At 44.6% G+C, this 20,500-nt stretch overlaps 1 protein-coding gene across 5 annotated transcripts in view; it reads left to right on the top strand.

The window, feature by feature from the left end:
• The window catches only part of Palm2akap2 (PALM2 and AKAP2 fusion), a 457,266-nt gene that overhangs the window by 340,285 nt on the left and 96,481 nt on the right, over positions 1–20,500 (top strand). Inside the window, exon 1 of one of the 5 annotated variants that reach the window (XM_047523754.1) lies at positions 12,336–12,478. The exons of the other annotated variants lie outside the window; for them this stretch is intronic. The gene's annotated coding sequence lies outside the window, so the exon portion shown is untranslated. Of the gene's footprint in view, positions 1–12,335; positions 12,479–20,500 lie in introns of those variants that run through there. 5 annotated transcript variants of the gene reach the window in all.

The following is a 20,500-nucleotide window of genomic DNA, read 5'->3' as shown; positions in this document are numbered from 1 at the left end:
TCTTGGTTTAGTATTTTAAAAGTGCATTTTTACCCCCTGAAAATCCAAGATCTGTTTTACCCAATAAACTTCAGAAAGCATTTTTGGTGAGTTGCTACTTTGCTTTTGAAAAGAAATTTCCTAGAAGCCCTGACCAGATAGGAATTGTTTTGAACTGGTTAGTAGGAATGTTTGATAGAAACGAGAGTAAGAAGTGTCAGGACGTGCATCTGGTACCTGTGCGTGGATAAATGCACGTGAGGAGTAGGTGTGTATCGAGGGCCTTCTGGGGACATCGCTTCACTGTCCATGCCTGGAGCCTAGTCCCACGGCCGCCATCACTGCTTCACCATAGCATCTGCTTCAAGCCATGGTCACCTCGTGCCCAGATGACTACCATAGCTTCCAAGTGTTCTCCCCGCCCCACTTTCCTCTTCTGCAATGCACACTTCACATAGAAGCAGCCACAGTGGTATTTTAAAAGCCTAAACCAAATCAAATCATTTATCTGTTTGAAATAATTCAGTGGCTTCTCATCACATTCAGGAAAAAAAAATTCTAAGTTCTTATTGAGGCTTGCAAGGACCTTATGATCTGACCCGCTGCCACCATCCTCTCACCTACATTCCTTAGTTTGGCAGGCCTCTGGCTGCTGCAGACATGACTGTCCAGAGTCGCCACACATGCTGTTCCCTATGCCAGAATACTGTTCCTCTTGTTTTCCCCATGTTTTTTCTCAGGTCTTTTTCCAGGTTTCTGCTGAAATGTCACCTTGTTCAAGAGTTTGTTCTTGCCTGTGTTATATTAAATAGTACTCATCTCTTACCACCATCAGCACTGATCCCTCACTCAGCTTTATTTTCCTTTATAACAACTTCCCCACTTGATATATGATGCATTTCTAATATCTACATGGGTTAATTTTTTGGTTTTCTTTCCTATTATCTATGGCAATCTTCTCCTTTATCATTTGTCTTTTCTGATTCTCCAAGCTCTATTTGGATATAAGCTCCATGAACAGAGGGACTTTTCAGTCTTTTTTTTCACTTTGTTAAAAAAAAAAAAGTACTTAATGAGCACTTACTCTATGCCAATCTTTGAGCACCTAGAAATTGGGAAATGAGACCATGTCCCTGCACCCATGTAGTGCACTCATCTGAGTAGTAGGAAATCGATTAAAAAAAATAAAAAAACCTAGGAGGTAAACAGATTATTTGAAGAATAGTAACAAGTGCTGTGGGGGGAAAAATGAGTATTTCAAGGTATGGGTGACATGGTTATGGTGAAAAGGAGAGAGTCTGTCTCTGTCCAGATGGCAAGTCTATAGAAAGAGCAGGTTTCAGGAGGAAGTTAGGAATTTTCTGTGTACTTGTTACTTTTAAGATGACTTCTAGGCATTTCATGGAGAGGGTAAGTATGAGTTTGAAGTTCCAGAGAGAGGCAGGCTGAGATATAATTTAGGATTCATCAGGGCACAGCCATAGATTGATTGAAATCAAAGAGAACTGACCCGAGAGGGAGGAAGCGTCTGAGCCCCAAGTTGTGGTTTATCCCAAATTGAAGTTTGGGAAGATGAGAAACCTGTGTCAGTCAGCTTTCTGTTACTATAACAAAAAATATGAGATTGTCAACTTAAAAATACCAAAGGTTGCCTGGTCCTGCATGAGTCCCTGTGTTTGATCCCTAACACTGCCAAAAAAAAAAAAAAAAAAAAAAAAAAAAGGAAAGGTTTATTTAATCATGGTTGATAGCTCCTGTTAGTTTTCGGTCCTATGGCAAGGCAATACATAGTGGCCAGAGCATGTGGAGGAGAAAGCTCTTCGCCTTATTGCAATCAAAGAGCAAAGAGAGAAAAAAGAAGAGATTGGAGTCCCACTATTCCCTTCAGGACATGCCCCCATGACCTGAGGACTAAGGACTCCCATGAGGCCCCTCCCAAAGGTTCTGCCACCTCCCAGTAGCAGCACTGTTTAGAGACCAAGTCTTAACACTTGGGCCTTGGGGGGGCATTTAAGATCCAAACTATAGCACAACTGGCAACAGATACCAAGAACTAATGGCCAACGGACTCCGAGGAGAACCCAGAGAATGTTCTGGAAGGTAGATGAAGGAAGCCATTTGAAAAGGAGCAATGAGGTTCAGGGCCAGATCCTGTTGAAAGAGTAGGCCAGATGGGTTCCTGAGAATGGTCACCAGGTCTGGCCACCCTGAGGTCATGGTGATTTTGACATGTGCTGTGTTGGTGTGATGGGGGCAGAGGAAGCGAGTAGAGGATTGGGAAGTGGAGTCAACAAACAGAGACTCTCCTCAGAGGCTTGCTCTCGGGAGGACAGAGAGTCGAGGTGGTAGCTGCAGAATTAAAGGCATAAGGAAGTTCATTTTACTTAAAATGGAAAAGGAGTTAAGCATCACTTGAAATGAAGGACATTTAAAACCCAGGTCACCAGCTGGGATTGATAGTGCAGGCCTGTAATCCCAGTGGCTCTGGAGGCTGAGGCAGGAGGAATGAGAGTTGAAAGCCAGCCTCAGCAAAAGCCAGGCACTAAGTAACTTAGTGAGACCTTGTCTCTAAACAAAGTATAAAATAGGACTGGGGATGTGGCTCAGTGGTGGAGTGCCCGAGTTCAATCCTTGGTACCACCCCCCCCAATTTAAAAAAAAAAAAAAAAAAAAAACAGGTCACCAATGAGAATTAAATTTGCTTGATCAACTGGATGAAAACTTTTCTGAAATTTCACACTAGGGCACTATTCCAGCATCCCAGCTGTATACATTCCAAATATATTAGACATGTCTTGTGTTTTTAATGCCATGCTTGTTGAGTACCTTGTGTTATGCTGTCTCTCCATTAAGGCATGCACTCTGGAGTGTTGACTAGATTTTTTTTTTAAATGCTCCAATTCTTAAATGAGATAAAATTCTTGGCCAAGAAACAAAGACCTCATAGGACTTTGTTGTTGTTAATTACCAAAGTAATACTTGAATACATTATTTTCTTTTGTGGGGGGAATGGTTACTAGGAATTGAACCCTGGAGGGTTTTACAACTGAGCTATATCCTCAGCCCTTTTTATTTTATTTTGAGATAGGGTCTTGTTAAGTTGCTGAGGCTGGCCTCGAATATGGCAATCCTCCTGCCTCAGCCTCCTGAGTAACTGGGATTACAGGCACGTATCACAGTGCCCGGCCTGTTTCTTTATATTGGAACCATTTGAATGTTTATTTCACTGGGCAATCTGGAAAGCGATGTCAAGTAGTGAGAAGGCATAGCTCAGCTACAGTGTGGGACCCAAGGAAAACAATTAGATGGACATGCATTGCGTGGGCTGGGAGTATCTTATGGGAGTGTTTTTAAAGGACTTAAAAGGCTGGAGCAGCTGGGGTGAGCGTACACAGACTGCCACTTCCTTACCTTAGAGGTTTGGCAGAGGAAAGGCCAAGTGTGAGGATGCAGGATAAGGAAATAAACGTGCAACAGGCAGGAAAGAAACTTGCTCGGGCACAGGAAACCAGCCACCCTGGAGGGGAAGTGAAGGAAAAGCCGCAGCACACACTGGGCCAAGAAGAGGGGTAAACACAGACTGGTGGCCAAGTGTTCCGCAGGACACGGGGGTGGGGGGGTGGGGGGGGTGTCAGGGGCATGGGGCTTGCTGGCTCCTCCCCCACCTGGGGGATTGTGTGCACTCCAGGTGGTCCCTAAGCAGACCTGTGAGAGACTCACAGAAAACAAGCCCATGTTGACCCAGATCTCCAGGGAATCTCTCACACACACACACACACATACACACACACACACACACACACACACACGCACACGTACACACGGTTTCCCATCCACGTCTCATGAAAGCCAGCTGGGGATACACTGACTTAGAAGCATCTTCAGGGTCGACCCCCACCCAGCACCACTCCTAGCCGTAGGGAAGAGCACTTTTAGAAGAACCTCTTTAATGGGATAAACCACAATTGTAAATCAAGGAGAGTGTCCCAACTGCCGGGTGTTCGGGTGCACACCTGTAATCCCAGCTACTGGGGAGGCTGAGGCAGGAGGGTAGCAAATTCCAAGCCAGGCTGGGCAATTTAGTGAGACCCTGTCTCAAAATTAAAAAAATAAAAAGGAGCTGTGGATGTAAGTCACCTCCTGGATTCAATCCAGAGCACCGGAAAAAGAAAAAAAAAGTCTACAGACTGATATAGTTGTTACCTTCTATGTTCTATATTCAGAAAGTTTTAAAACACTATGGAAGGATCATCCTTGCTATGAAAGGCAATGAAGCTTGATCTAGAGATATCTTTACCACTGAGCCACCCCTATTTTTACATTATTTATTTAATTTTGTTTATTGATTTACTTATTTTTGATGGTGCTGGGATTGAATCCAGAGCATTCTACCACTGAACTATACCTCCAGCCCTTATTTTTTTTTTTATTTTTGAGACAGGGTCTTGTTAAGTTGCCCAGATTGGCATAGAACTTTCAATCCTTTTGCCTCAGCCTCCTGAATAGCTGAGATCACAGGTGTGTGCCACTCCATCGGGCTAGAGATGTCATTTTTGCCCTTAATTAAGAATCAGCTAAAAAAAAAGAATCAGCTAAATAACAAATGATCTCACTGATAAGTGGATGATGACACATAATAGGGGGTGGGAGGGAGGCAAGAATGGAGGAAGGAGGGACTCTATAGAGGGAAAAGAGGGGTGGGAGGGGTGGGGGGGAGGGAAAAAATAACAGGATGAATCAAACAACATTACCCTATGTAAATTTATGATTACACAAATGATACGCCTTGACTCCATGTACAAACAGAGAAACAACATGTATCTCATTTGTTTACAATAAAAAAAAAATCTGTAGTGGACAGTTAAGGAAATTAACCAGAGTGTTGTGAGCTCACCAAACAGATTTCAGTGTAGATTTTGTTTCATCAAATGAACTTAAAGGAACACATTACAGTTAAAGTCTGAGTGGAAGAGCCTGCATTAGATCTTTGTTGAGCCTCCATCTTCATAAGCAGGTCACTATTGAACAGTTCTGCTTCATGGTCAAGACAGAATCAGAGGTCATCGGATGGGCAAACAACTTGTTTGTTTTCTTCTCTTTTTTTCCAGGACTATTTTTCCTGTCTTATCTTGATTTATCAGCAAAACCTGGAAAACTTATAAAGCAAATGTTTTTTGGTTTATCTGGAGGTAATCCAGAAAATATTGCTGTTATTTTTGGTGAAGAAAATCAATTTTATATAGTGTATTACAATCTAAATAAAACGTGAATTTTGCTTAAAAAAAAATAATCAGCTAAAGGACTGGGGATGTGATTCAGGGGTTAAGTGCCCGTGGTTCAATTCCTGGTAAGAGAGAGAGAGAGAGAGAGAGAGAGAGAGAGATAAAGAATATGAATTAGCACAGGCCTGTAATCTCAGTGGCTCCGGAGGCTGAGGCAGGAAGATCACGAGTTCAAAGCCAGCCTCAGCAAAAAGCCAAATACTAAGCAACTCAGTGAGACCCTGTCTCCAAATAAAATACAAAATAGGGCTGGGAGTGCCCCTGAGTTTAATCCCTGATATCAAAACAAAACAAAGCAAAACAAAAGATCAGCAGAGAAATGTGTCAATAGGGGACTCCAAGAGCATACAAAACATCCAGATGAGTAGTATAATCCCCATTTGAGTAAAAAATGAGCAAGTGATCAGAATGAGTTCTAGGACTGGTTGACCAGCTGTTTCAGGGGCTCCAGCCTACAGGGCTAATTCTCTTCTGTTACATTTGTTAAAACTGCTTGGACTCCTTGCAGCGTGGTATTGGAGGTTGTCCAGTACATACCTCACTATTTTTATGTATTTTGAACTTGAGTCAGATGCCTTAGTCCATTTTTTGTTGCTGAATATTGTCCTGTAACTGAATATCAAAGACTAGATCATTTGTAAATAACTTTATTTAGCTCATGGTTCTGGAGACTGGAAAGTCAAGGGTACTGTGCCACCAGTATCTGTTGAAGGCTTTCTTGTGGCACGGTAGCGGTGGAGGCATCCCTTGATGAGAGAGCCAACATGTTAGCTTGAGTCTTTCTTCTTCTTATAAAGTCACCAATGTTATCATGGGGGCCTCACCTTGATGACCTTATCTATTCTAATTACCTTATCTATGCAAAGACCCCACCTCCAAATGCCATTAACATATGATTTGGGCACTGGAATTCTAACATGAATTTTGGGGATACACCCAAACCACAGCACAGGGCCACAGTAGGTTTGGGTTAGTTTTATTGGTCACTTTTGCTCTGATTTCCTTTTTCTTCTGAATTCTTACTCTCACATCCACTTGGCCTCCTTGTTCCTGATCTCCACCCTACACCAAGCTACAGGAAAGCCCCTTGACTTTAGTTCTCCAAACACATGCTGTTGTCAGAGGATGATGGGTTACCAGGAGAGCCTACATCACAACATAACACCAAAACAACTTTCCAAGTGTATGTGAACTATTCTTTATTTTGCACTGCTGCATGATCTGGAATTTCTTATTCACTGACTCCCCTTTACCCTCCCAGTCTTTCATCTGACTCCAGAGATTTTATAATCTTTTGAATTTCAAAAGTGAATTTCAGGTTTAAGTGTATAAGTATTTGTGTGTGTGTGTGTATGTGTGTGTGTGTGTGTGTGTGTGTTTGTGTAAGTGTGGTACTGGGGATTGAATCCAGGACTTTGCCTGTGCTATGCAATTGCTCTACCACTGAGCTACATCTCCAGCCCATGTTGGCATTTAAATTTTTTTTTTTTTTTTTTTAATCTCAAGTGATAGTACCAAATTCTTTTCAGGAGTAACCAATTTCTTATTACAATTTTTTTTTTTTTTTTTTTTTTTTTTTTGGTGCTGGGGATTGAACCCAGAGCCTTATGCATGCAAGGCAAGCACTCTGCCAACTGAACTATATCCCCAGCCCTACAATATGATTTTAATTGTTCCCTCAACAACAGTTAATGTTTGTATTTTATGTATTTACCCATGTATTTAAAAAATTTTACCTTGGCATTTTCACTTGCACTTCTTTAATTATGAAGAGTTTTATGGTTTCGATATGAGGTGTTCCTCAAAAGCTTAACATGTGAGACAATACAAGAACTTTCAGAGGTGAAATGATTGGGTTATGACAGCCTTAACCTAATCGGCGCCTTAATCCACTTGAACGGATTAACTGTGGTAACTGCAAGCAGGTAGGGTGTGGTTTGAGGAGGTGGGTCACTGAGGTCTGAGCAGAGCTCTCTCTGCTTTCTGATGTCAAGCCCCTGAACTGCTTTCCTGCACCACACTATTCTGCCATGTTTTGCTTCGCCTTGGGACCACAGCAATGGAGCTAGCCATCTGTGGACTGAGACCTCTGAAACTGTGAACACCAAATAAGCTTTTCTCCTCTAAAATTGTTCTTGTCAGTGGTGAACATCTAGTGGCTCCAGAGGCTGAGTAGGAGGATCATGAGTTCAAAGCTGAGTTCAAAGCCAGCCTCAGCAACTCACTGAGACCCTGTCTCTAAATTGGAAGAGAGACTTTTTTTTCTTCTTGCAGTGCTGGGGATTGAACCTAGGGCCTAGTGCTTGCAAGGCAAGCACTCTACTGACAGCTATATCCCCAGTGCCCCCTGTCTCTAAATAAAATACAAAAAGACCTGGGGGCTGTGATTCAGTGGTTAAATGCCCCTGGGTTCAATTCCCACAACCAAAAAAAAAAAAAAAAAAAAAATTTTCTTGTCAGGTCAAAACCATCCAAAACAGTTTATTTCTTTACAAGTTTAATAGCCAATTGCACCTATTTACCCAACTACAGATTTGATTTTTCTGCTAAGGAGGTGGTGATATTCTTTGATTTTCTTGTTTGATGTGTAAGAATTCTTCACATAATAGAGATAAAATGTTTACTCTTTTAAATTTTCAGTGGTGCATCTGGTTCCATGGGCATGCCTTTGGGCATGAGATTTTTCCTAGTTTCCAATGATCTCTTCTGTTACTTCTTGATGGCAAGTCCCACTGACCTATAGCTATGAGTTTGATGACAGCTAGCCCATTGGTTGTTGTTTTTGTGTGCATTTCCCTCTTTTTCTTACTCTTTTCTCCCCTGTAGCAAACTTTTCTTTTCCGTGGGATTCATTTAGCACTTGGGAATCACTCCCCACCCATGCTTCTTGGTCTTTTTCCTTGCTAGAAAGAGAAATGCAAATTATCTTTTATGATAGGCTAGACTTGGTCTCTCCTGGATTTCAGACCATCTCTTTGAGCCACTCACAAGTATTTTTTCCAGTTTCTACTCTTCTCTAAGCTTTGGAATATCTGTCTACTCTTAGGTCATTATTATTTGTTGGATTTAGTTAATTTGGCTCAGTTTGGAGAGAGGCAGAGAAGAGGTTCTGTTGACCTGTGTCTAGGCTGACTCTGCCCAGACACCTAGCTTTTTGCGTGTTTTTCATAGATACATCCTACTTTTTGAGTCCCCTGGAGGCTGCTCTTGCTCAGGGCACAGTTTAAAGTGGGTCAGCAGCATAAGAGAGGCAACAGGAACAGTAAATGTACTTAGGCCACATAGAAACAAATCCTAATCTCCTCCCTCCCTAAGAAAATTTCCATAGGTTTTGTATCTTAGAGGATGTAAGACCTTTGAGAGCATGTAACATTTATAGCTTTAGCTACGGTGCTTTCACAGAATTAGTAGTCATTTATTTGCTTCAAATGTGCTCCTAAAGAATATCAAGGAGAAGTCGGGTGTGGTAGCGCACACCTGTAATTCCAGTGGTTCTGGAGGTTGAGGCAGGAGGATCCTGAGTTCAAAGCCAGCTTCAGCAATTTCCTGAGGCCTTCAGGAATTTAGCGAGAACCTGTCTCAAAATAAAAAGGGCCTGGGATGTGGCTCAGTGGTTAAGCACCACTGGGCCCCTGGGGTTAATCCCTGTTACCAAAAAAAAAAAAAAAAAAAAAAAGAAAAGAAAAGAAAAAAAATCTAGGAGAACAAATGTGCTTGTTTCATAAAATGTTCTCAGCTCTAATAACTATTATTGTGTTAAGAAACCTGTGTTAAGAACCCAGTCTTGGCTAGGATTATGGTTCAGTGGTAGAACACTTGTTTGGCGTGTATGAGGCACTGGGTTCAATCCTCAGCACCACATGGAAATAAATAAACAAAATAAAGGTATTGCATCTATCTACAACTAGGAAAAAAGAAAAAAAAAAAAAAAAAAAAGGAGAACCTGCCTTAAAGCTAGCCCTGAGTGATGAAGTCAGACTTTCTCATTTCCACAGTTTCTCAGATTCTCATTCTTAAGAATCACGTGGGCAGTGGGCATGGTTCTGTACGCCTACAATCCCAGTTCCTGGGGAGACTCTGATGGAAGGATAGCAAGTTTCAGACCAGCCTGGGCAGCCAACTGAAACCTGTCTCAAGGTAAAGTAAAAAGGACTGGGGGTGTACCTCAGGGATAGGGCGCTGGTGTAGCATGCACAAGGTCTTGTGTTCAATCTCTGGCACTGTAAAAGATTAAAAAAAAAAATCACATGGGAGCTGTTAAATACAGTATTATTAGCTCTCTTTCCCCAGATTCTGATTTAGTTAAAGGTGGAGCCCAGGAATCTGCATTTTTGTTTTGTTTTGCAGTGCTGGGGATTGAGTCCAGGGCTTTGAGCATTCAAGAAAAGCACTCTATTATTGTGCTATATCCCCAGCCCTTTTTATTTTGAGTCAGATTCTTACCAATTTTCCCAACCTGACAAAGCTTTCAATCATCTTGCCTCAGCCTCCTGAGTATCTGGATTAAGGGGTGCACCACCACACCCAGCTGTAGAATAATACTTGAAAGTTACATATATTTTTGGTGGTCCTGGAGATTGAACCCATGGCCTCCTGCATGCTAGGCAAGCACTCTAGCCTGAGCTTCATTCCCAAACATAAAGTTAATTAAAATGAAACGTTGACATTGCTTTAGAAAAGAAATAATTCAGAGTAAGGTTGGTGTAACGTGCTTTACTCTTTTAATAATGAAACAAGTTTTATTTGTAAATTTTACATTTACTCTCACTTCGGAATTTACGAGGAATGATGAAGTACTTGTCGTGGTACTGCTTATAAAGTATCACCTCTGCTACGATTTTAGAATCCTTCCTTGGAGTGTCTGTGGTCCCTATGAATAAACAGCTGTGCATCCTTACATGCTCATTTCAGTGTGAGTTTTCACATGATATTAAAATGTTAAAAACAGATTAGTAAAGGACTGGAGTTGTGGCTTAGTAGAAAAGTGTTGCCCAGTGTGTATGAGGCCTGGGTTTGATCCCCGGCACTGCAAAAAGCAAAAAGGAAAAATAGATGTAGGGCACCCAAATATTTAACTCATTTAATCAAGGACATGTGGACTGGAAGGAAAGGAGGAAAGAAAGAAAAAAGAGAAAGAAGAAAGGGAGGGAGGAAGAGAGATGGGACAGAGGAAAGGAAGGAAGGAAGTTGTTGGAAGGCTGAAGCTTTAGATCTATAGCCACTGGCCAAAAAATGCTATTGAAATTCACTCGTATAAAGCCAAATAAGCAAAAAGGATATGAAACAATCTCTAAATGCTAAGAAAAAGGAGCCTACTGACATTCAGGAACCTGAGGACAGTTGAAGTCTCCCTGGTAGGCTTTATCCTCCTTCCCTGGGTAACAGGTCAAGTAAAGCTCAAGGTTTATTACATCCTTGGTGGACATGGGCTTTGGGGTAGTAGTTCCCAAAGGTAGCACTTCTTTGTTACTCAGGGACCTCTGTGGGTTAGAGTCAGGCCCTGGGAGTGTCTTCCTGTTGCGGAAAGCTCTGGCCCTTGTTCCCGATGCTAATCCAATGACAAGAACATGTTTTTAAGAAAAAAGAAAAAGGTTTATTGCTTTGCTAGCAAAGGAGAGACCCAGGGGAGTCTCTCCGGGGCTGTGATTCTTCCCATCAGCAGGAACAGGAGGCTTTTAAGAGGTGATTCAAAGTCTACCTTCCATGTGTTCGTGTTCTCTGTTGGAGTTATAATTCACTTGTTAATTTGGGAGTTAGTCATTTTTGAGATCTTCAGGTACCATCCCCAAAGTCTGGATTGCTTAGTTCCTGTGGTGGGTGTACTCAAGGACAGATTAACTCTGTCTAGGATGGAGAAGAAAGGTAATCCAGTTTCCCCTGAGATTAGGGAGGAGCAGGGAGAGAGGAAGAGAAAGAAACATGTCTATTTTAAAAATAAGTTGCAGTGGCAGAGCAGCAAGGGCTATATTGAAGGCATAAAGTGGACCACTTTTACATTCCTGCCGTGTTTGACATGCAAAATTGACTCAGAGGAGTCCAGGACCTCATCCGGGGATTGAGAAAGCCGAAGGCCACCCTAGGGTGGAAACTCAACGCGGGGCTCAGGGGGCTCTGCCTTGCAATACTGGAGAGTATGCCTAAGAAATCTGACTTTATGTGCTTTTCTTCTGCATAGAACATGCTGTAAAGCGGAGTAGGACACACAATAGTTTCTTTATTTTTTATAGGCTGTTTTCTGGGTAGGGCGTTTGTGTATTTGTGTTCTCTCAGGATTTCTAGATGGTCCATTTTCAAAGGGTCATTAACATTATTTAAATATTCATGGTGGGGGAGGGGATGACAGACTGAAATTTCAGACTGCTCCGGGGTGAAGGATGGCTGGCCACCTGCCTAATCGAGCCCCACGCTGAGTATCAGCTGCCTCCTTCCCCGCCGCTGGCATTGTTAACACGCGCGCTTTGACACCACAAAGCTACCGGCTGCCGCGCTCGGAGGGCAGCAGAAGCTTTGGCAAGCTAGTGATCTTCCAGCCTCTGTCCACATCTCGGCCTCAGGAGTGCATCAGAGGGAGCCCCCAAATACATCAGGACATTACTGTCGCCAAGACGCACTCCCGAACCAGTTCCAGAGGTCTACACCAGGGCCAGTCCTGGTGTTGAGTAGGGACCGGAGGCTCTTTGCACCCTCAGTGCGAACTCTGCAGCTCCTGGCGTTGTGAACGCGCACAGGCAACGAACACTCCCGCAGGCACTCGTGTGCATACACCACACACGCCCACTGGCCCACGGCCGACACTCCCACCCGTGCGCGAACACAAGTCCACCTGCCCGGACACAGTGCCCTCCTCCGCTTCGCGTGCTCCATCCATCTCGCCACCTCTCCATCCCTCCAGTGTCTCCGCTCTTTCATCTCTTGGCGTTTGTGCACAGACAGTCCGAGCCACAGAGAAGGGGTTGGATAGGGGTGGAGAGTTGCAGACCGCCTACCCGCGGCTCCGGGAAGGGGCGGGGAAGGGGCGGGGCCGGGAGCGGGCGGGCGGGGCTCGGTGGTTTCCAGTGCGCCCCGCCGCCGAGCCTCGCGGCAGATGCGCTGGCCCCAGCCTCGGGCTGTCGCGCGCCTTTCCTCCGATTCTCCCGAACGCCCCAAGTAGAAGGCGGACGCCGCGCGGCTCCGGAGCCGGACTGGAGGAGTGCGCCCGCGGGAGCCGGTGCCCAGAGGTGGGTGTCCAAACGGGGGCGCGGCAGTTTTGGTCCCTGGGCATGGAGAAAGGGTGATCGGCGAAGGGTTAAAAATCTGGGAGTCCTCGGAAGCACCGCGGTTTTAAAGGTCTTTTTAATGATCCTTACGTAGCGGATCATTTGCGGGGAAATAAGTCTGGCTGGAAGGATTTTTGCCATGTGCTTTTGAGTTCCTAAGTTTGGGGAGGGCCAGGCTTTGGGCTGCTCTATTCAGTGCTTATATATAGGCTTTAAAAAATTAACGTAGGCTGGACGCGGTGGTGCACGCCTGAAACCCCAGCGATTCGGGAGGCCGAGGCAGGAGGATTACAGTTTGGAGGCCGGCCTCAGCAATTTAGCGAGACCCTCAGCAACTCAGCGAGACTGTCTCAAAATGAAAAAGACTGGGGATGTAGCTCAGTGGTAATGCGGAACGCGCTTCTGGGTTCAATCCTCAGTAGCAATCAGTCAGTAAAATAAACTTGGGGTCACCCTACCCTCTTTTCACGTACACAACCGAGATGTACAGGAAAAGCAGTGAGATCCAACGTGGCTGTGGTTATTTCTCCAGACCGGGCTATGGATGGAGCCACTGGTTCTAACTCGCGTGGGAGGCGCTGGTCCTGCCTTCTGGGTTGACGGCACTGGGGGCATTTTTGGAAAGGCATGTGCTTTGCGGGGTGACTGAGACCTGAGCTGGCCTGGTCCCCAGCCAGCCCGAGTCTTTTCAGACTGAACTCCGGACACGATGCCGAGGGAGGGAGAGGCTCTTGTGCCGGAAAGCGAGAGGGTGCCCCAGGTCGTAGCCGAGCCAGGCTGGTCCCTAAGCAATTCGGATCTGGTGTTTTATCCGGGAAGAAGCCGGGCCACGGCTCTTTGGTCTTTCGTGGGGACCCTTGAGGAATGGAAGGAGGCGATTGTCGAGGGAGAGTGCTGGGCAAGCTGTGCCTGTAAGGGCGGTGGAGGCGACGCGCCTGCTGGGATGAGCAAAAAGAAACTCTGGCGGCGCCTATCAGTTCTAGAGAAGCGGAGGAAAGGAAGCTCGTGAGAGCCTGGAGTCGGCCCCCGGGAGCGGTGGCGCAGGTGGCCGGATGAGGCGAAAGGCCGAGCTGTGTGCACCGAGCAGCTGGGCTTGCCGAGCTTCGCAGCGCTGATGCCAGACGCCCGCCGGCCCTGGGGATCCCTCCCAGCCCACAAAAAGGGGCCTCTGAACAGGAGGCAGTGCATTCTCTCTCCAGACCCGGTACAGCCCGTTTCCCGGGTGGGGTAGTAGCGGTTTGGCCCCGATGCACTGCGTGCTCAGACTTTGACAAGTCAGCACCCTGCCCTGTAGCATCGAGCGCAGCGCCCATAGCCGGACAGACTCCCGAAGGTGGCTGTCTTGGAAAAGGAACTCTCCTCGGCTCATCACGTCTGTATGGTTCTTACATCTTTGAATCAGTGAGGAAGTTTACTTCTCCTGGGAAGTGCCTTTCTGTCCCAGCACACTTTCACAGGCGCATGGAGGCTGAAGAAGGACAAGCCCATCTGCCACCGTGATTCCAGGGATTGGTTTCCTGGTCTTTGTTCTGATTAGAGTTCACTTAAGCATCATACTTTCCTTCCTGGAAGTGTTCCCAATTTAATTAGACAGCTCCTCTTTCTCCCAGTCTGGCAGCATCCCCAGTATTGATCAAGACAATTTTATAGTAACATTTCTAAAAATGAACTGCATCCAGAAAGTTCACTCATATTTATTTGATGTCTTTAAACACGAAGACTCGCATGTGCTAATGAGCGATCTGCTGCCAGGCTCCGTCCTCCCCATTTTGACCCTTGGCTCTTAAAGAGCATCTTCTCCTTTGGGTGAGGGCACACCAAGAGTCACGTGGGCCCTGCAATTACTTTGGACCAACCAACAAAATTAATCCTGAGCCAGGAAAAATAAAACCAATACTGCCCAGGTCTCCCGATCCCTAACCAACAGACTGTGCAGCAGAGTTCATTCCAGTTCCTGGGATGCTGAGGTGCTATCATTGGAGGGTGGCTGGGCATCCAGATGGGACAAACATTTTGAAATCCCCATTATCTCATAGTTCTGGCATGACAGTTGGCACAGCTTTCCTGCCTGCAGAGTTCAAAGTAGTGTCGTCAGAATTTATTTCACTTTCATAAGTGGTTTGTTCTGACCCAGTAGCCTCAGGATCTCTGGCAAATAAGGTGAGGCAGGTTGTCTCCATTGTCAAGTGAGGGGAAACACGACCCCTGGTTGTTTTATTTCTAAAATTTCCGTATTTATTATGGGGCTAACCATTGATGTTGTTTTGTTTTTAAAAAATGCTAATACTTTGGACTTTGTAGTTAATATTGTCTAGATATTGTTCTTACAGATTGGTGGGCTCTTAAAATCCGTGTCCTGGATTTCTATCACAGTTGTTATTACTAGTCTCTGCTTATTAGGGTAGTGCGAAATGTTTCTAATAAAGGTGAACTTGAATTTGGGTGGAGGTGTGTTGCGGGATTTTAGTAGTTGAAAGAGGAGCATGCCGAAAATTTATTTCTGAAGACCAAAGTTTTTGGTGTTTAGTTTCACTCCTTAATTTTATACTTCTCAACACAGGTGGAATTGATGTTGAGTTTTTTTTTTTTTTTTGTTTTGTTTTTTGTTTTTTTTTAAACTTTTTTGTGTATGTGTGGGAGTGGGTGGTAATGGGGATTGAACTCAGGAGCATTCTATCCCTGAGCCACATCCCCAGCCCTTTTTATTTTGAGGGCGGGGTCTCATGAATTTGACCATACTGTCCTTGAACTTGTTTCCTCTTTTTCTGGGGGGTGGGGTGGGGGGACGACCAGGGATTGAACCCAGGGGCACTTAATCACTGAACCACATCCCCAGCACTTTTTATTTTTTATTTTGAGACATGGTCTTGCTAAGTTGCTTAAGGGCCTCATGAAGTTGTTGAGGCTGGCTTTGAACTTGTGATCTATAAAGATGGGTATACCAAAACATGCCTGTTCCAAAACTTGTGTTAAATGAGATGTAGACCAGAGTGTTGTATGTAGTTGTGCTTTTAAATTAGCCAACTTCTATTTTGAGCTTTATGACTGGTACAAATGGTAAGTAAACCATTTTTAAAGTTAATTTTTAAAATGCCCACAATTGTGGAGCAAGTCATTTGTTCATCCTTCACTGATCCAGCAGCCTTGACTACAGAGGTTCTCCAGGCCTGACCCCCATCACAGCCTTCTCCTTTTGACCCAAGTGTATCTGGTGACATCCTCCCTTCCCCTTACTCTTTTTAGTTTTTATTTGGTGCTGAGGATTGAACCCAGGGATCTTGCTAAATTGCTGATGCTGGCCTTGAACTTGTGATCCTCCTTGCCTCAGCCTCCTCAGTCTCTGGGATTACAGGCATGTGTCACCATGTGCTCTGCTCTTCCCCTTATTCTTAAAGTAGTTGCACTTGAAGCAGTTGTGGTAATTTCTTCCACTTTTCTTTTCTTGCCCCCTATATAAACTTTCAGTGTCTGAAATCGCTCCTTTTTTAAAAAAATTTTTTTCAGACGTCGATGGACCTTTATTTTATTCATTCATTTATATGTGGTGCTGAGAATCGAACCCAGTGCCTCACACATGCCAGGCAAGTGCTCTACCACTGAGCCGCAACCCCAGCCCCTGAAATCACTCCTTATTGGGAAAATGGACCCCAATTTTTAGGACTATAAACCTGCACTTTAATTTCGCCAGTGGCTCGTAGTGTGATGGATGTTACTGGGCTCCTTCCCATACTAGTGTGGGATTTTCTGCAAACTCTAGTAGCCAGGGATTTGCAAATTGACTGGTTACTAAATCAGGAATGTGGACTAATATATAAAGTAACAATTTACAATAAAGGTTGGAGTCCGTTTTGTTTTTTAAACTGGGGGTTGATTCCCGGGATGCTCTGCCATTGAGCTATATCCCAAACTGTTTTTATTTTGAGACAGGATCTCACTAAATTGCTTGAGTCTGACCTTGAACTTGTGATCCTCCTGCCTTTAGCCTTCCAAGTAGCTGGAATTACAGGTGTGCGCCACTGTGCTGGACCGAAGGTTTTCAGAAGAGCCTGAGAAACCTAGTTAATCCAGTACACTTTGTCTTATCATTTTACTTCTGACAGATTTGCTCTTCCTGGGATGGATGATTTTGTAGCACCATGCTGAGGTGGCTGGACATAGTAGAAACATTGAGTTTATCCTTATGCATTAGAAGTCATTTTTTTTTTTTTTAATTTTTTTAGTTGGTAATAGGCCTTCATTTTATTTATTTATATGTGGTGCTGAGAATCAGACCCAGTGCCTCACACATGCTAGGCAAGTGCTCTGCCACTGAGCCACAACCTCAGCCCTAGAAGTCATTCTTTAAAAAATACACATAAAAACTATCCTCCACTCTTGGCCCAAACCTCTTCACCAAATGGAAGGATCCAGTCAAAGCTGTGGTCCTGGACTAAGATGAGCTTGTACCTTTAACAGATTTCATCAAGTTGAAAAAGTAGGGCTGGGAATATAGTTCAGTTGGTAGAGTATTTGCCTTGCAAGCACAAGGCCCTGGGTTCAAATCCCCAGCACTGAAAAAAAAAAAAAAAAAAAAAAAGTAGCCAGGGATTTGCAGCAGTACGATTTGAAAAGTAGAAAATCATAGCACATGGCCTAGTTGTGGTGCCTCTGTGCAAAGTTTTCTTTTCAATTAGTGTCAGGTGGAGGGAAATTCCCCCTCAAAATGTCTGTGGAAAGGGACTGTCCAACTCAGGTCCAGCAATACTCCCGTGTCTGCACTCTGCACCAGATACTTGGTTTCCTAGGAATCTCCAATGTCCGCTTGGACATGTGGTTCAGTCACTCCCAGTATCCCACAGGGAATCCTGAGCCCTGGCACAAATGTCAGGTCACACATTTGAGGAACCTGGATTCTGGCTTAAACCACCTGCCCTGGTGATGCCAAATGAAGCTTGCCAACTTCCTGCCTCGGGTACAAGCCTATAGTGGACCCTGAGTACTTCTCCACGAGCCCTTGTGGGCTATCCTGGTAAGGAAATGTACCCTGGACAAGGTCCCCAGGGAAATTCTTAAATAAGATAATAAATCCTGAATTGCCAGCCTTAGTTCTTGAGTGATTTCATATCCGAGGCAATCCACATCAGGTCTGTGGATACTGCTGGACTTTCTTCTGTGTGAAATCCCTAACCTCCTCATCTGCTCCTTAAGATTGGTGAGAAATTGAGCAACTGTATGAAGATAGGAAATGCAGGTCCAGAAATGTCAAACTTTCTTCAAACTATGTAAAGATGCATTATTGCTTTGCATTTACTTTAGCAAGGAACTGTCTTAATCCTTGGGGCTGCTATGATAAAACACCACAGACTGGGTAGCTTAAAAATCACAGAAAGCTATGTCTCACAGTTCCAAAGGCTGGGAAGTATAAGATCTAGGCACTGGCAGGTTTGTTCTTTGGTGAGGGCCTACTTGCTGGTTCATAGGTGACACCTCATTGTGTCCTTAATAGTGAAAGGGATAAGGAATCTCTGCAACCTCTTTTATGAGGGCATTGACCCCAATTACCAGGGCTCTGCTCTTAAACCCTAATCACCTCACAGGGTCCTCACCTCTTAATTCCATCATTTTGTCTTCAACAGAAGAATGGGGGTGATTCTGTGGATATAAACATTCAGGATACAGCAGGGACCTTAGGACAGTGAAAAATAGAGTGGTTTTTCCAGGTTTCAGAGTGGGCTGAGCTGGAAGTTTCCCCACCAAGCTTAGAGGACCCACAGTTGGTTGGGTGTGGGCTTTAGAAGAGAATTTTGCCAGGATTTCCAGGGTTTTAGCCTTTTGTAAGTTAGAAAAAGAGCGAATGCATGTGACTGCCACCCACACCACACCAAGTTCCAGGGACAGGGAGGGGGATCTTCAGCAGGCCATGCCCTTGACCCATTCTGGGGGTTTGTGGCCAGCCTGTGGGGCCAGGACTGAGCTAGTGCTTCCTGTAGCAGGGACCCCAGTGAAAAGCTCCAATCCCAAGGCAAGGGATGGGGACACTACCCGCCCTTCCTCCGCCCTGCGGTTAGCTGCCCAGTCTCCAGCGCAGAGCTCTGCCAGTGCCTGCCTGAGCCCAGCACCTGGGTGAAGCTGGAGGAAGGCCGAATCACACTTTCCTGGCAGCAGTTAGCTGCCGGCTTTCAGCCCCTCTCCGGGTGGGGTGAAGTGCCGTCCACATTATCACGACATCCTGTCCATGTAGTATAATGCCGAAACCTGCCTTATCTGGGGCTCATTCTTAAGTTTTTCCATATAGTGTACAAAGAAAGACAGCATTGCTTACCTCTTTTTATATGAGGGTTTGCAGGAGTGATTTTCCCCAAAGGAATACATTTTACTTTATATTCTAGAAAAGTCTAGTATTTAACAACCTCGAATTCAAAAGTTTCTTTTGCATGTGAATTAAAATCAAGGGTCTGTGCACCCGTGTGCTGTGTGATTCCAAAGCTGTATTTAGCTTGGCAAATTATTGCTTTGCATCAGAACATTTTTATCCTTGCAAAGGATAGCAAGAATTCCCCTCTGACACAATTACAGGTGAGCAGATTCATTCATTTGAGGAAGAAAATGAACAAACCATATTGGCAACTTAGATCACAATCCAAAGTACTGGTGATATTTCCCATTTGGGATCATTTTTCTTTTAGAGAAAAGTTTGGATCAGGGTCAAGTGCAGCTCAGAGATGGGCCTGGAGAGAGGGAGGCTTTGCTTTTGCATGCATTCGTGATGTGTACATTGTTTTAAAATACTCTTTTCATCCTGTGCTTCATTAGGAAAGCAATCCACAGCCTCCAAAGGATAGCAGATGTTCTGGTGGGACATTTTAACATCTTTTTTTTTTTTTTTTGCTGGTGCTTGGAATTAGAACCCAGGGCCTTGTGCTTATGGGGCAAGCACTCTACCAACTGAGCTGTATCCCTAAACCTTAACATCTTAATAGGGTTGTTAAGATAAGGGAGAGAGAAGAAACCCTTCCCTCCCCAGTTCTCATTCAGAGTGGACTGAGCTTTCTCTTTGGGGGAGGAGCTATGAGGAAGGACAAGGGAATGACATTTTTTGAGTGCCAGATGCCAAGTTTCTGCTTCACCTCCACTATTTTACTTAATCTTCACAATCACCATCATTTTTTAAGCAGGGGACACTGAGGCACCTGGAGACTTCATGTAACCAACTGAGAGTCCCCCTGCTACTAAATATCAGGCCAGTGTTCCTACCTCGATTTCTTCTTTTGCTAAACCAGTGCGTTAGGGCCTTGCAGCTCAAAAGTTTGTTCCAGGATTCTGCAGTGTTTTTATCACCAGCAATATGTTGAGTCTAGAGAATACTATGCTACTGACTCAGAATTTGCGTTTTAACAAAACTCCCAAGGATTCCTGTGCATGTTGGAGTGTCAGGAAGCTCTGCTACCATGGCCTTGGAGGAGGGTTTGGCAGTTACCAATGTGAAAACTGGCCAACCCTCAGCCCTGGAATCAGCAGGCTGGACCTGAGAGATTGGTCTGTCAGTGAGGGGAAGGGATGGATAGAGACCAGGGCCGCAGCTAAACGTCCTGCATGCACAGAGCAGCCTCCTACCCACAACCAAGAACTGTCCTCCCAAATTTCAAGAGTGCTGATGTTGAGAAACCCTGGTCTAATTATCTGTATCTGAGATTCACATTCTGTAGGTATTTTTTTTAGCTTCAGATGTTTGCAAATCTCCGTAAGCACATCTTAGATGATACAAATTGCAGTGTGCTGTGCAGATGTGAATCTTTTTATTGGGACGCGGAGAAAAAGAACTTAGATTGATGCAGGATTTCAGTTAGCTTAGTTTTGAGAGTTTGGCTTTAATACCAACAATGCAGTGGAAATCTTTCTCTAAGCAAGTCCCGAGTGCCCACGATGGGGGTGCGACTGGAGGACGCCCACCTCTCACACCTACCTGGCAACCTTGTGTTGCTTTGTTTACTCTGAACACTTCCC

The sequence above is a fragment of the Sciurus carolinensis genome, chromosome 14 (assembly GCF_902686445.1).
Source record: "Sciurus carolinensis chromosome 14, mSciCar1.2, whole genome shotgun sequence".
Classification (NCBI taxonomy): domain Eukaryota; kingdom Metazoa; phylum Chordata; class Mammalia; order Rodentia; family Sciuridae; genus Sciurus; species Sciurus carolinensis.
Note: the sequence above shows the minus strand (reverse complement) of the source record. Positions and strands in the feature narration are given on the sequence as shown.